The 15,691-nt window shown below is 37.5% G+C and overlaps 1 protein-coding gene across 1 annotated transcript in view; it reads right to left on the reverse strand.

The window, feature by feature from the left end:
- WDPCP (WD repeat containing planar cell polarity effector) overlaps positions 1-15,691 on the reverse strand; it is a gene marked incomplete at its 3' end in the record, with an annotated part of 308,777 nt that overhangs the window by 16,620 nt on the left and 276,466 nt on the right. The window lies entirely within an intron of this gene.

Genomic DNA, 15,691 nt, shown 5'->3' on the forward strand with positions numbered 1-15,691 from the left:
AGAACTGACAACATAGAATTGCAGAGATTCCCAGGACTAATCAGAACTTTAATAGTAGAAATGATACAGGATGTCCAAAAAGAATTTAGAGAGAGCCTGAAAGAAATAAAGGAGCAAATAAAGAATGTGACACCCTGAACGGGAATAAGAAAGAAGCTCTGAAGCAAGTGAAAGATGCAATTATTGAAGTGAGGGCATCAATACAAACTATAAACAGGGGAGTAGAAGACATGGAAAACAGATTCTCACTCTAAAAAGATAACCACTACAAAAATAAATGCATAGTAAGTAATTTGGGAAAAAAAACAATTTGATGGCATGAATTGAACATTGAAGAAATATGGGCCAATTTTAAAAGGGGTAACTTAGTTGTAATAGGCGTAGTAGAGGGAATAGAAGCTGAAATGAAAGGAATCAACAATCTTGTAAAAGAAGTAATAATAGAAAAATTTCCAAATATAGAAAAGGAGGTCAATAAACAGGCACAAGAAACATATAGAACCCCCAGTAGAAAACATCAGAGAAAAGGTTTACCACCCCAGCAAACTGACTAATGTAGAGGCAACTGAAGCCACTGCCATCTTCCTCCCTCTCCAATATTTTATTTTTAAATAAAAGAAAAAAGTACATGTCTTTTGCAGGAGCTGGGGGCCCAAGTACTTAGTAGCAGTGTATTTTATCTCCTCTCCAAGAGCGGAGGCCCACAACTTCACCACGGAGAGCGGGTTCTCCTGTTCCAAATGCACCCAGCCCCAGTACTGCATGGAGGAGCAGAGCAGCCAGGAGTGTGGTAGCCAGGAGCACCCTTGGCTCCTGGGATGTGCGGCATCGGTCTACCCAATTATGCAGGGCTCCATCTGACATGCCCCAAACATTTTTCTTACATAGTATGTTGTCCAGAGTTCCTGAGCATGTGGGGCAGGAGCAGTCTTTTTTTGGGGAGATTTTTCCAACAGTTCAAGGTGGGTTGGATTGGATTTATCTAGCTCTCCCAAATACTGGCTGCTGCCTCCATCTCCACCATCTTGGTCCATCTATTCTCTTATATTTTAGGTAGGAAGTCATGGCTATAAATGTACATCTCATCCCAATCAGATATTAACCCAAAATCTGATGTCTGGGGTTTCTGAGAGGAATACATGTTCTATTTGGCTGCTGCCATCTTGGCCCCTCCCTCAATATTTTTTAATAAAAGAAAACGGTATTTTTTTTTTTTTTGCAGGAGTTGGGGGCCCAAGTACTTAGAAGCAATGTGTTTTATCTCCCCCCAAAGAGTGGAGGCCTACAGCTTCACCACAGAGAGTGGGCTCTCCTGTTCTGAGTGTACCCAGGCCCAGCGCTGTGCAGAGGAGCGTGGTGGCCAGGAGCGCCCTTGGTTCCCGGGACACATGGCGCTGGCCAATCTGACTATGCGGGGCTCCATTTGACATGCCCCGAACATTTTTTCTTACATAGTATGTTGTCCAGAGTTCCTGAGCACGTGGGGCAGGTGCAGTCTATTTTTGGTGAGATTTCCTCAAAATTTTGGGATGTATTAGAATGAATCTACCTGCCTCTCCCCGATACTGGCTGCTGCCACCGCCACCATCTTAGCCCTCCTCCTCCAGAGAATCTTTCTTTCCTTCCTTCTTTCTTTCTTTCTTTCTTTCTTTCTTTCTTTCTTTCTTTCTTTCTTTCTTTCTTTCTTTCTTTTCTTTCTGAGGCTGGCTTCGAACCTGCATGAACCTCCTGTCTCTGCCTCCCAAGCAGGGGGATTACAAGTGTGCGCACAGGGATTACAAGTGTGCACCAACACGCCCGGCTCCGAGCATTTTTCTTACATAGTATGTTGTCCAGAATTCCTGAGCATGTGGGGCAGGAACAATCTCTTTTTTTGGAGATTTCTCCAACAGTTCAAGGCAGGTTGGATTGATTTTATCTACCTCTCCCAAATACTGACCACCGCAGCCGTCTCCGCCATCTTGGTCCATCTCTTCTTTATCTGCAGGTTAATTTTTTTTTAATGAGATCCAATTTATCTTTTTTTTTTAATAGTGCAGGAGATCTGAAGTGGCATTTTTGTTTCCTCTGCCTTTGGTTTCTTATCTATGAAGTCATTGCTAAGTCCAGTGTTGTGAAGGTTGTCCTCTACATGTTGAGATTTTATAGCTTTAGATCCTACATGAAGGTCTTTGATATGTTTTGAGTTAATTTTTATATATGATATAAGGTATGGCCCAACCTCATGCATCTGCATGTGGTTATCCAGTTTTCCCAGCACTATTTGTTGAAAGGACTGTCTTTGTCCCATTAAATGGTCTTGGCATTCTTGTAAGAAATCACTTATGTGCACAATGAAGTGCTTATTTCAAAGCACTCTATTCCAGGATTCTGTATGCGTCTTTTATCTAATACCCTGATGTTTCAAATACTATAGCTTTACAGTAAATTTTCATATTAGGAAGTGTATGTTCTCCAACTTTGTTCTTTCTCAAGACTACTTTGGCTTTTGGAAGTTCCTTGGTTTTCCATATAATTTTTTTTTCTTTGCGGTACTGGGGTGGAACCTAGGCCATCCTACCTCCAAGTTACATCCTCAGTCCTGATTCTTATTCATTATTTTGAAACAGGGTCTCACTGACTTGCAAAGGGTGTAAGTAGCTGAGGCTGGTTGTGAACGGCAATCCTCCTGACTCAGCCTCCCAAATGCATACAAGTATGCACCAGCACACTTGGCTCCATATGAATTTAAGGATGGATTTTTCTATTTCTGCAAAAAGTATTGAGATTTCTGTCTAATTGGTCCATAGTGTTGATGTAACACTATTTTTTATTGATCCTTTGGTTGTTATATTCTTAAATCCGTTATTTATAATAAGGTGTTGAAAGGCTTCTACTGTTATTGTGTTGCTTTCTATTTCTTCCTTCCATTCTGTCACTCTGCTTCATATATTTAAGAGCTATGGTGTTTCATGCATAAATATTTATAGTTATATCTTGCTGGTAAATTTATGCTTTAATCACTGTATTTTATCCTTTTTGGTCTCATGGGACAGATTTGAAGTCTATTTAATATGATATTAGTACAAGCACTCCTGATCCTTTGTGGTTTTATGTGTTAGATAAAAAATGAGTCTTTTGTGTACAGATTATTATTAGACCCTGTTTTTTCTCAATTCAGCTAATATATGCCTTTTGACTCATTTCCTTTTGTGTGCATTGTATAGATGTTTTTATTTGTGCTTACCATTGCATCATAACACATTTTAAAGTTATACAATTTGTACTATTAACAATTCAGATGGATAACTATTTACCTTTTGTACAGATTGTATATTGATATATTGTATAACCATTAACATATTTATAGTTTGTGTATTCATCTCATAGACTCAGTATGAGAAAAGTGTGTGTGTATATATATTATACATGAATCATAATTTCAGTAATACAAGATTCAATATTTGTCCACATGTTTACCTTTACTGGAGAACTTTATACTTTTATATGACATCGTATTGCTATCTAGCATAATTTCATTTCAGTTAAAAGGAGTCTCCTTATCATCTCTCTCTTTATTTTTTGATACTGATGATTGAACGTAGGGGAATTCTATCTATGAGCCATATTTTTAGCCCCTCCACCTGTTTTTAGTATGAAACAGTGTCTTGCTAAATTAATGAGGGTCTTTCTAGGTAGGGAAGGTTTTAATTTCTCTATCACTAAAGGACAATTCTCATGGATTTTTTTTAACTTTTCTTTCATTACTTGACCATATTATCCAATGTCTTTAGGGCTTGTAATATTTCTAATGAGGATTACACAAACAAGCTTATTAGGCTCCTTTGTAAATGACAAGTTGTTTTTCTCTTCTTCAAGATTATCTTTAGACTTTCAACACTTTGATTATAATGTTTCTTGGGTGTCCTTATCATAGTGGAATTTTGTGGAGCTTCCTGAGTTTGTCCATTTCTATACTCCGATTAGGAGGGGGTTTTGCCATTGTTTCTTCAAATAAATTAACCTCTCTATCTTTGTTTTCTCCTCTGGAACTTTTATTATGTATATATTGTTTGCTTGAGTGCCTCACAAGTCTTAGGCACTATTTTTAATTTTGGGTGGTACTAGAAAACAAACTCAGGGCCTCCTGCATGCCAGGAAAGCACTGTACCACTGAACTATACACCCAGCTCTTGAAACTTTATTTTGAGATGAGGTCTTGCTAAGTTGCCCATTCTAGCTTTGAATTTGCAATCCTGCTGTCTCGCTCTCCTGAGTGATTGGTATATGCCACAGAGGCAAACTCTTCATTTATTCATTCTTTTGTTTCTCAGACTCAGTAACTTTGAATATATATGCATATATGTTACTTAAAAATATACACATATAAACTTATATGTAATAAATATAAAATATATAAACATATATATATATATATATATTATATATATATTTGATATTGGGGAATGAATCCAGGGGCATTCTACCTCTGGGATACACCCTTAGGTCTTTTTATTTTTTATTTTGAAACAAGTTCTTGCTAAGTTGATAAGGCTGGTCTTGAACCTTTCCTCCTGTCTCAGTCTCCCAGTACTGGGATTACCGGCTTGTGTCACCATTCCCAGCTGAATAATTTTTCTCTTTTGCAGTACTAGTGATGGAACCCAGGGACATTCTACCTCTGAGTTACACTCCCAGCCCTATTTTTTATTCTTTATTTTGAAACAGGTTCTCACTAAATTGTGGAGGGCCTAAGTAGCTGAGGCTGGCTGAGAACTCAGATCCTCCTGTCTCAGCCTCCCAAGTACTGGGATTACAAGTATGCACCACTACACCCGGTTCTGAATATGTTATTTTAAGGCACACTGATTATTCTTCTATTTGTTCAAGTCTGCTACTGAATCGCTCTAGTGAGTTTTCAAATTATATTCTGTAGCTCCAGAACTTCTCATTGGTACCTTTTATAGTTTCTCCATTAATCTCAATTTGTTCATATAGTTTGATTTCCTATAGTTCTTTGTCTATGTTTTACTTTAGTTGTTTGTATTTAAGAACAGTTGTTTTAATTTTTTTTCTAGTAAGCTGATGCCCTTGTTTATTCAGAGGTGATTTCTTTTCAAGTACTTTATTAGATAGTTTAGGTTTTGGTTTTGTGGAATGGGGGATCAAACCAAGGGCACTGGGTATGCGACAAAAGTAGGATTACAAGCATGCGCCACCACGCCCGGCTAACCAGTCTGTATTTTTAAATGTTTATATGGGAGAGTAAGGGCCTAGAGTTCTCTAGTCACCATTCTCCTGACATCACTCTTCCTAGTGGTTCTTTTTCTGATCACTATTTACTTTGCTTGCATGTAGTTTCTCTACTGCATTACCATGGGGAGGGGACCCAGTTGTTAAAGCAACCCAGAATGGTATATGCAGTGTGAGGACTTAAATAAAATTTTTATTCAACCTCATAAAATCCTGTGCATTTGTTCACTCCATGTCTGTAGTTATAGAATGTAAACTCTACTCCCTTCACCCTGACTTGCTCAGATTCATTTTTTTCTTGAGAATTTATATTTATTTTATGAGTTAACTATGATATTCTTTTTTACTCTAATAGATTACAATAATCAATATTAACTATTCAGCATGTAGATAAGGAAAAAAAATATTTAATCCTGGCCAAAGCTTACAGAATGTCAGAAAAGTACTTAGTAAATTTTTTATGTATGTATATACCCACAGATATACCTAGATGCTTTGTTTTTATAGGATTTTGTGTTTTCAAAGATTTTAGATATTTAGCTTATACATTAAGAGCAATGAAGGCTGGGTTTGGTGGTGCATGCTTGTAATCCTAGCATTTGGGAGGCTGAGATGGGAGAATCGTGGTTTGCAGACATCCTCAGCTACTCAGTGAGGCCCTTTACAACTCAGTGATAAATAATGGTTTGCGGACATCCTCAGCTACTCAGTGAGGCCCTTTACAACTCAGTGATAAATAAAGAATAAAAAATAGGGCTGGGGATATAGCTTGGAGGTAGAATGCCCCTGGGTTTCATCCCCAGTACTGTTAAAAAAAAAAAAAAGAAAAAGAACATTGAATATTGATGTTGTTATTTGTAAATCTGACAATATTTTGTTTTTGGTATGAACTGTGAGACTTAAGATATTCACATACAAATAGCTTAATGACCTCTGGATTTCTTCTAAGGGTAGTGTTGTATCCTTTGAAGTATAAATAGAAAAATTTAGTAAATTTTCTCATTTGTTTTATTTTTTAATTTATTTTATTTTAATTTTTTATATTTTTGGTAGTACTGGGGTTCCTGGAAGTCCTTCTACCTCCGGAATATACTCCCAGACCTATTTTTATACTTTTTTTATTTTTGGAAATAGGGTCTCTTAAGCCAGCACAGCTGGCTTCAAAACTGCACGATTCTCCTGTCTCCGCCTCCCATGCGTGCACCACCATGCCTGGCTCTAATTTGTTTTATATTCATTGTAGCTATAGGTAAGTTACTTTGTATGTTAGTTAAGATTTATTTAAATTTGTTTTTCAAAGTAATTCAGGAGAAGCTATATACAAATTTTTCTTAATTTGACTGATAGATGTGGTGACACACAACTATAATTCCAGTGCTTTGGAGGCTAAGACAGGAGCACTGCCCTGAGAGTGTATCTCGATATTAACACACACACACACACACACACACACACACACACAAACACACGTGGACCACATCCATCAGAGATTATTCTATCAAATTGCAGGTTACATGAGGTTAGTATAATCACTGTGAAGATAATTTGTATATTTTAAAAGTGAGAAGGAGCTGCGCCTTGTGGTACATACCTGTAATCCCAGTTACTCAGGAGGCTGAGGCAGGAGGATTGCAAGTTCAAGGCCAGCCTGGGAAATTTAGCAAGACCTGTATCAAAATAAAATTTTTTAAATGGTTGGGGATATGGCTCATTGTTAGAGCACCTGCCTAGCATGCCTGAGTCCCTGGGTTCAATCCCCAGTGTTACCAAAATAAAAAAGCATTTAGGAATTAAACAACTGTGAAATTATCTTATTACAGGGAAAAACTGTCAAAGAAAAATTTGTTTTCTGTTTTCACAAACTAATATGAATAATTAATACCAAAAATAAATAAAGATAGCTCAAGGAGAGAAAACTATAGGCCTATGTTATTGATGAACTTAGATACAAAACTGCTAAACAAAATACTAACAACATGCATTCAAAAACACATCAAGAAAATCATACACCATGACCAGGTAGGGTGTTATCCCAGAGATGCAAGGCTAGTTCAACATAAAAAATCACATAAACAGAACCAAAGACAAAAAAATCACATGATCATTTCAGTAGATGTTGAAAAAGCATTTGACAAACTCAAACATCCATTTATGCTAAAAGCACTGCAGAGAATCAGAATAAAAGGAAAGTACCTCAACATCATAAAGGCAATTTGCAGTAGGCCCACAGCCAACATATTAAATGGGGGAAAACTTCAATAATTTCCCCTAAAAATAGGAACAAGACAAGGATCCATTATCATCATTTCTCTTCAATATAGTACTTGAGACTCTAGCCAGAGCAATAAGGCAAGAAAAGAAAATCAAAGGAGTACAAATAGGAAAAGAAAAACTCAAAATTTCAATATTTGAAGATGACATGATATACTTAGAAGACCCAACAAACTCAACCAAAAGGCTTATAGAACTAATTCAGCAAAGTGTCTAGATACAAAATTAATCTTAAAAAATCAGAAGCTTTTCTGTATACCAACCATAAATCCACTGAAAAATAAATCCAGAAAATACTTCCACTCAGGATTTACCACACACACAAAAATAAAATAGTTAGGAATGAACTTAATCAAGGAGGTAAATGACCTCTACAAAGAAAATGATAAAACATTGAAAAAAGAAATTGGAGAAGACCTTAAAAGATGGAAAGATCTTCCATGTTCATGGATAAGCATAATAAATATCACCAAAAAGGCCATACTTCCAAAAGTGATCTACAGACTCAATGCAATACCCATTAAGTTACCATGATCATTCCTCACAGACAGAAAAATCTGTCTTTAAATTCATTTGTAACAACAAAAGCCCAGAACAGCTAAAGTAGTTCTCAGCAACAAAAACCATGCAGGAGGAATTATAATACCTGACTTTAAACTATACTACAAAGCCATAGTAATAAAAACAGCATAGTACTATCACAAAAACAGATCCATAGACCAATAGAGAACAGAATAGAAGACTCAGAAACAAATCCACGCACTTAGAGCCAATTGACGTTTGACAAAGGGGCCAAAAACATACACTGGAAAAAATATAGCCTGTTCAACAAATGGTGTTGGCAAAACTGGTTAACCATATGCAGAAAAATGAAAATAAATCCCACATTCTCACCCTAAACAATAGCCAATTAAAGATGGATCAAGACTTGGAAATTAGACCACAGACCTTGAGGCTCTTTGAAGAAGGCATGGGTCCAACACTGTGACACATAGGCACAGATTAAAACTTTCTCAGTAAGACCCCAAAGGCAAAAGAAACTAAAAGGCAAATCAATATGTGGGACTGCATTAAACTGAAGATCTTCTGTACACCAAAGGAAACTATCAAGACCCTCAACCGAGAGCCAACAGAATGGCAGAAGATTTTGCAAACTACTCCTACAATAGAGGACTAATATCTAGAATATACAGAGAACTCAAGAAACTCAGCACTAAGAAAACAAATAACCCATAAAAAATGGGCAAGTGAACTAAATAGACACTTTACAAAGGAAGAAATTCAAATGGCCAGTACATGCATGAAAAAGGTTCAACATCATTAGCAATCAAAGAGATGCAAATCAAAACTACCCTGAGATTTCACCTAACTCCAACTAGAATGGCAATTATTCAAAACACAAACAGCAACAAATGCTGGTGAGGATGTGGAGAAGTAGGAACTCTAATACATTGTTGATGGGATTGCAAATTAGTGCAACCACTTTGGAAAACAGTATGGAGGACCCTCATATGAATGAGAATGAACTTATCATATGATCCAGCAATACCATTTCTGGGTATCTACCTAAAAGAATGGAAACCAAACTACCAAACTAATGCATGTGTATCTATGTTCATAGCTGCACAATTCAGAATTGTCAAAGTATGCAACCAGCCAAGATGCCCATCAACAGATGAAGTGGATTACAAAAGTACGGGATAGATACACAATGGAATTTTACTCAGCCATCTACAGGGAAATGAATGGAACTGGAAAACATTATGCTAAGTGAGATTAGTAAGTCACAAAAAATAAGAAATCGGATGGTCTAATATGCAAAAGCTAGAGAGAAATGGGTCATAGGAGGAACTATAGAAGAAGAAGGAGATTCTATAGAGGAGCAAATAAGGTGAACTAACTGAAGGTATGGGGGGGATTCTCTAATGCATATATGATGTACTTTAACAAACATACCAAAGTCAAACACTAGCCAAATGTGAGAAAACGGGAGGGGGAAGGAATGGGGTGGGAATTGGGTAAGGGCTAATTGGGTGATGTGTGCATGTATGTCTCTTCCATCTTGTATCCCATTAAGATGTATAAGTACAATGAATTAGTAAAAAAAAAATTTAAAGTCCTTGGAAGCTGGGAGGGGTGGTGCACACCTATAATTCCAGCACTTCATAAGGCAGAGATAGGAGGATCACAGGTTTGAGGGCAGACTCAACAATGTAGTGAGACTCAGCAACCTAGAGATTTATTTAAAAACAAAAATAAATAAAATAAAAATTTAAGAAAGGGTTGGGGATATAGCTCAGGGTTGAATGCCTCTGGGTTCAATTTCTATAAACACACACACACACACACACACACACACACACACACACGTGCACGCATACTTGGGAGTTGGGCCTGTAATCCTAATATTTGGGAGACTGAGACAGAAGGATTGCAGTTTTAAGGCCAATCTCAGCTATTTACTGAGACCCTGTTTGAAAATAAAAAAGAAAAAGGGTTTGGGTTATAGCTTGGAGGCAGAAGGCCCCTGAGTTCAATTTTCAAAACTAAAATAAATAAGTAAATAAGCAGTCTTTGGGATTGATAGAGCTAAGTAGTGAGCCTATAAAAACACAGGTATTATATAACCTATATATTATATATGTACAGACATTCATATGATGGAATACTTTAATTTTTACATTTCATTCATATATAAGGAAAGGATAGACTGTATGCTAACATGGCTAAAGTGAAATGTACATATGTGTACAGTTTACTTTGAAATGCACCCAAAAGATGGATTGCTAAAAAGACAGGTTAGATAGGTATGTGATAAAACAATTCTTGTAAAACATTAAGTATAGAATCCAGGTAGTGAGTATGGAAATTAATCGTACATTCTGACAACATTCTTGCATTTTAACTTTTTTCATATTAAAATGTTGGAAAAATAGTGTTCTTGAGAAGGTAACTAAGTATACATAGATCTAGTTTGTTTCAATGTTTATTGATGCCTACAGTATATGAAGTGTTATAGTGTGTTAACTGGTTTTAGGGAAATAATAATCAAATGATTCACACTTTTGAGGTAGAGAGCAGGAGTTGAAACGGGAGAGGAGGGCACAAGAGAAGTCAATGGAGAGTCTTATAAACCATAATAAGGAGCATGGACTTTATCCTGTGGGATTTCAGGCATGGTAATGATAATTAGGCAGAGCACTCAGACAGCATTATAGAGGCTAGTTTGAGGCAGTGGTGAGAAGATACTAAAGATAAGGATAACAATTAGGCAGCAGTTCTCCATGTGGAAGTTATTAAGACATAAATTACATCAGTTCTGGGACTTTTCTATTGTGTACAAATTCTATACTTTTGTAATCCATCATCTGTTGATGGACATCTTGGCTGGTTCCATAGTTTGGTAATTGTGAATTGTGTGGCTATGAATATAGATACACATGCATTAGTTTAGTATTTTGGTTTCCATTCTTTTGGGTAGATACCCAGAAGTGGTATTGCTGGATCATATGGTAGGTTCATTCCCAATCTTGTGAGGATCCTCCACACTGTTTTCCAAAGTGGTTGCACAAATTTGCAATCCTACCAGCAATGTAATTGTCCACATCCTGTCAGCATTTGTTGTTTGTGTGTGAAATGTGGTGTGAATGTGTTTGCGGTACTGGGGATGGAATCCAGGAGCATTCTACCTTTGAGGTACACCCCCAGCCCTATTTTTTTAATTCTTTATTTTATGACAGGGTCCCACTGAGTTGCAAAGGGTCTTACTAAGAAGCTGAGGTTGGCCTGCAAACCAAAATCCTTCAGTCTTAGCCTTCCAAATGCTGGAATTACAAGGGTGCACCACCATGCCTGGGTGTTGTGTGTGTGTGTGTGTGTGTGTGTGTGTGTGTGTGTGTGTGTGTGTTCAGTACTGGGAATGGAACCCAGAGGCATTGTACCTCTGAGCTACACCTCCAGTCCTATTTTTTTTAGTCCTTTTATTTTTTTTTACATTTTTATTTTTTTGGTGGTCCTGGGGATGGAATCCTTCTACTTCCAGGCTACATTCCCAGACCTATTTTATATTTTATTTGGAAACAGGGTCTCTTAAGCCATCAAGGCTGCACAATCCTCCTGTCTCTGCCTCCCAAGCACAGGCATTACAAGTGTGCACCACCATGCCTGGCTATTCCTTTTATTTTTGAAACGGTCTCACTGAGTTGCAAAGTGCCTGCTAAGTAGTGAACCCGTGATCCTCCAGGCTCTGCCTCCTGTTGTTGTTTTAGTGATTGCCATTATAATTGAAGTTAGGTGAAAGCTCAGGGTAGTTTTGATTTGTATCTCTCTGGTTGCTAATGATATTGAACATGTTTTCATACATTTATTGGCCATTTGAATTTTTTCAAATGTGTCTATTTCTTCTAAAGTGTCTATTTAGTTTATTTGCCCATTTTGGATTGGATTGTTTTGTTAGCCATGAGTTTTTTTGAGTTCTCTGTATATTCTAGATATTAGCTCTTTACTGGAGGAGTAGCCGGCAAATTTTTTTTTCCATTTTGTGGGCTATCTGTTGAGGTTCTTGATAGTTTCCTTTGTTGCACAGAAGCTCTTCAGTTTAATGCAATCCCAAGTATTGATCTTCCTTTTAATTTCTTGTGCCTTTGGAGTCTTGTTGAGAAAGTTTTTACCTGTGCCTGTGTGTTGACGTGTTGGACCTATGCCCTCTTCAAGGAGCTGTAAGGGCTCTGTTCTAATTTCTACTTCTTTGATCCATCTTGAGTTGACTCTTGTGCAGGGTGAGAAAGTGAGGTTTACTTCCATTTCTCTGCATATCGTTAACTGTTTTTTTGCCAACACGTTCATTTGTTCAAGAGGCTATCTTTTTCCCAATGTGTCTTTTTGAGCCCTTTGTAAAAATCATTTGGCTATAAGTGTGTGGATTTGTTTCTTAGTTTCCTATTCTGCTCCATTGGTCTGTGAGTTTGTTTTTGTGCCAGTACCATGCTGCATTTATTACTGTGGCTTTGTAGTATAGTTTGAAGTCAGGTATTGTGATGCCTCCTGCTTTGGCTATTCTGTTTTTTTTGTTGTTTCGAATGAACTTAAGGACTGATTTCTCATGTCTGTGAGGAATGGGCAAAATTATACACCACGTTGGGCAAAATCTAATATCCATTCATGTGCTGCAGAGAATTTGGTAATTTTGGTAATTGAATGGGTATTGCATTGAATCTGATCACTTTGGAAAGAACGGCCATTTTGACGACAGTCATTCTGCCGTCCAATGGGCATTGCATTGAATCTGATCACTTTGGAAAGAACGGCCATTTTGACGACAGTCATTCTGCCGTCCAATGGGCATTGCATTGAATCTGATCACTTTGGAAAGAACGGCCATTTTGACGACAGTCATTCTGCCGTCCAATGGGCATTGCATTGAATCTGATCACTTTGGAAAGAACGGCCATTTTGACGACAGTCATTCTGCCGTCCAATGGGCATTGCATTGAATCTGATCACTTTGGAAAGAACGGCCATTTTGACGACAGTCATTCTGCCGTCCAATGGGCATTGCATTGAATCTGATCACTTTGGAAAGAACGGCCATTTTGACGACAGCCATTCTGCCGTCCAATGGGCATTGCATTGAATCTGATCACTTTGGAAAGAACGGCCATTTTGACGACAGTCATTCTGCCGTCCAATGGGCATTGCATTGAATCTGATCACTTTGGAAAGAACGGCCATTTTGACGACAGTCATTCTGCCGTCCAATGGGCATTGCATTGAATCTGATCACTTTGGAAAGAACGGCCATTTTGACGACAGTCATTCTGCCGTCCAATGGGCATTGCATTGAATCTGATCACTTTGGAAAGAACGGCCATTTTGACGACAGTCATTCTGCCGTCCAATGGGCATTGCATTGAATCTGATCACTTTGGAAAGAACGGCCATTTTGACGACAGTCATTCTGCCGTCCAATGGGCATTGCATTGAATCTGATCACTTTGGAAAGAACGGCCATTTTGACGACAGTCATTCTGCCGTCCAATGGGCATTGCATTGAATCTGATCACTTTGGAAAGAACGGCCATTTTGACGACAGTCATTCTGCCGTCCAATGGGCATTGCATTGAATCTGATCACTTTGGAAAGAACGGCCATTTTGACGACAGTCATTCTGCCGTCCAATGGGCATTGCATTGAATCTGATCACTTTGGAAAGAACGGCCATTTTGACGACAGTCATTCTGCCGTCCAAGTGCATAGAAAGTCCTTCCATCTCCTAGGTCTTCTTTGATTTCTTTTTTCATTGTTTTATAATTTTCCTTGTAGAGATCTTTTACCTCCTTCGTTAGGTTTATTCCTAAGTATTTTATCTTTGGGGGAAATTTGTAAGTGGATGTGTTTTTTGGATTTTGTTTTCAGTAGATTTATGGTTGGCTTTTTACAGGAAAGCTTAAGATTTTTTAAGATTGATTTTGTATAGTTCTATAAGCCTTTGGTTGGAATTGTTGGGTCTTCTAAGTATAATATCATGTCATCTGCAAATAGAGTTTTAGTTCTTCTTTTCCTATTTGTATTTCTTTGATTTCCCCCTCTTGCCTTACTGCTCTGGCTAAAGTCTCAGGACTATATTACAAAGGAGTGGTAATAGTGAACATCCTTTGTCTTGTTCCTGCCTTAAAGGGGAACTCTTGCAGTTTTCCTCCTTTTAATATAATGTTGGCTGTGGGCCTATTGTATATCGTGTTAATGATGTTGAGGTATGTTCCTTATACTCCAAATCCTCTGCAGTGCATGCATGGGTGTTGGGTTTTGCCCAATGCCTTTTCAGCATCTAATGAAATGATCATGTGATTTTTGTCTTTGGTTCTGTTTATGACATGAATTACAATGGATTGTTTTTCATATGTTGAACCAACCTTGCATCTTGGGGATGAACCTGACTTGATCATGGTATATAATTTTATTGATATCATTTTGAATGCACATTGCTAGCATTTTGTTTAAAAGTTTTGCATCTAAATTCATCAATGATATAGGCCTGTAGTTTTCCTGAGCTGTGTGTATTTGGTTTTGGTATTAGTGTGATGTGGCTTTGTAGAATATATTTGGGAGAGCCGCATTCCTTTCTATTTCATGGAAAAGATTGAGGAGTATTAGGATTAACTCTTCTATAAAGGTATTATAAAATTCATTTGGGAAATCATCTGGTCCTAGGCTCTTCTTTGATGGTAGGCTCTTTATTGCTCTTCAATCTCTTTGATTGCTTTTGGTCAGTTTAGATTTTCTTTTTTTTTTTTTAAGCTTTCCATTTTTATTTTTTTATTTTTAAATTTTATTTATTTTATTTTTTATTGGTGCATTGTAGTCATACATCCTAATGGGAAAACAGATAGTGCAGCCATACATGCACATATCACCCATTTAGCCCTTACACAATTCCCACTCCCTTCCCTCCCTCCCTCCTTCCCATGATTGGTTTAGTGATTGACTTTGATATGTCTATTTAAGTACATCATGTACTTTAGAGAGTTTCTCTCTGCCCCCCTCCCATCCCCTCACTTAGGTCACCTTATTTGCTCCTCTACAGAATCCCCTTCTTTATCTAGAGTTCCTCCTGTAACTAATTTCTCCCTAGCTTTTGCATGTTAGGGAAAGCATCTGATTTCTTATTTTTTGTGATTGACAGGATCTTTATAAATTGTTAGGGCCTAGTAAGCTGGTGAGTTTGGCTTCAAAACTGTAATCTGTCAGTTTTAATCTCCCAAGTACTGTGGTTACAGGCATGTTCTACCATGTCCAGCTAACATTTTGTTTTTAATTTAAAAAATTTGAATAATTTCAAATGTATACCAATGAGAGAATGAAATACACGAACTGCTCTATTACTCATCTAGTTTCATCAATTTTCTACTTATGTTGACTATTAACTCATCTATAGCTTCCCTATATTACCCCTCCTTAACTATTTGAGTCAAATTCAAGCAATATAATTTTATTTGTACATACTCAATTACCCACTTTGGCTTTTATCCCCCCTTATGGTACTGGGATCAAACCCAGGAGCATTCTATCTTCATGCAACATCCTCAGCTCTATTTTATGTTTGGTTTTGAAGCAGGGTTTCACTTAAGTGCTAGGCTTGCCTCACAGCTGTGATCCTCCTGAATCAGCCTCCAAGTACTGGGATTGGTAG

This window comes from Muscardinus avellanarius (assembly GCF_963383645.1).
Source record: "Muscardinus avellanarius genome assembly, chromosome: 15".
In the NCBI taxonomy this organism is placed as follows: Eukaryota; Metazoa; Chordata; class Mammalia; order Rodentia; family Gliridae; genus Muscardinus; species Muscardinus avellanarius.